General features: G+C 36.1%; 1 protein-coding gene across 4 annotated transcripts in view; it reads left to right on the top strand.

The window, feature by feature from the left end:
• The window catches only part of TDRD7 (tudor domain containing 7), a 74,401-nt gene that overhangs the window by 24,039 nt on the left and 48,533 nt on the right, over positions 1-1,829 (top strand). The window lies entirely within an intron of this gene.

A 1,829-nucleotide genomic window follows, 5' to 3' on the forward strand; every position in this document is an offset into this window, starting at 1 on the left:
GTTTTTTTTTTTTTTTTTTTTTTTTTTGAAAGAGAGAGTGTGAGCAGAGTCGGGGGGAGAGGGAAAGAGAATCCCAATCAGGCTCCATGACCAGTGCGGAGCCAACCTCGGGGCTCAGTCTCATGACCCTGAGATCATGACCTGAGCCAAAGTCAAGAGTCGGACGCCCACCCGACTGAGCCACCCAGGCGCCCCACTATTTGTCTTTTAAGAAACAAAATAATAAATGTTTTATACTTACTGTTGTAAAATTGATTGGACCTCTTTCATCTTATTATGTTTGTTTTTCACATGTCCCTGCAGTTTCCCTTGAAACCTTTCTTTTGCTATGCCAACTGTTTTCTTTCCTGTCCGTCAGACCTACCCATGCTTGAACCTTAGCTGTCCTTGCCATAATCTCTCTGTGCTCTCTGCTTATAACCCTCTACCTGATACTAAAGCCCTCAAAGCAGACTCAGAGCAGGGAAGCGTTCCAGTTTACATTTTTACGGCTCTGGTGTACGGGAAAAAAGTACTGTCTCCCTACCAGTCCTGCATAAATAGGAGCCGGATATGTTTTGGCATCTTCTGTTATTCCCCAGCTGCATTAATACATAAATATGACGCTCTTATAGTTGCATAGCGTCGTAGATTAAATAAGTTGTGTTGGCAGTCTACCATTTAATAATTTATTATAGAATTAAAATATTATGAGACATGCTTCATTCCAAAGAATTGATCTAATTTTTAGAGTGTCTTCCATACCATCCAAAAACTGGAAAGTATGTCTACTGTGTCACTGTCATCCAGTCTAGTCACATACCCACTACTGGGCAAGATGCAGTCATCGATTCATTCAGTCATCTTATTCACTCTTAAAACATTCCCTGTCCCTTACCTGTACTAAGCACTGCCCTAGGCACGGGGAACAGGTCATTAAGACACTTGGAGTCTAGTGAGGGAGACCGACATGAACACAAGTGTGTGTGTGTGTGTGTGTGTGTGTGTGTGTGTGTTTGGTTTCTTTGTCCTCCTATTTGGAAAAATCTTCCTACATATATCCAATATAATTTATATAAAAATTATTTGGGTGAAGGTATGAGATGTGAAGAATCTATGTTTCTTCTTTTCTAACTTGATATTTAAACAATCTCCTCTGTGGTTTGGAATGCCACTTTTTTCATATGCTCAGATACAATGTATATTGAGTATTTCAAAGCTCTGTATCATTTTACTTATCTGTTCAAAGATCATAAATGTTGTAACTTTATAACTCATTTCAATATCTGGTGATGGAAGTCCTTCATTTTTTAGTTATATTCCAAAATATTCTTTATGTTCAACTGCTTATTCTTTGCATGATTTTTTTTTTTTTTACTTTGTATGGCTAGTCCCTTAAAGTGATTAATTGGAAATCTAACTTCCAAGTTCTTTTAAAGTTCTAGTTTAAATTTAGCTTTTAATACTCATCAACTGGCATTAAGGAGGGCACATGTGGTGATGAGCACTGGGTGTTATCCTCAACTAATGAATCGTTGAATGCTGCATCAAAAGCTAACGATGTATTATATGTTGGCTAATTGAACATAATTTAAAAAAAAGAAAAATTCTAAAAGTGAAAACCATAATAAAAAGACTAATAAACATAACTACATTAAAATTTTAAAAAATTAATTTAGCTTTTAACACATTTTTCTCTGGGTGAATACGAAACATGAAAGCTAATACCAAGTATCATTTTCATTTTTGCTCATTTTGAAGTATTCTGACTTGTTTTGCTGTTTAGTGCTGCAGAGACTTTAAATGAAAAGTGATGCTTAAAACTTGGCATAGACTTTGCTATTAGAATT

The sequence above is a fragment of the Ursus maritimus genome, unplaced genomic scaffold (assembly GCF_017311325.1).
Source record: "Ursus maritimus isolate PB19 unplaced genomic scaffold, ASM1731132v1 scaffold_17, whole genome shotgun sequence".
NCBI lineage: Eukaryota > Metazoa > Chordata > Mammalia > Carnivora > Ursidae > Ursus > Ursus maritimus.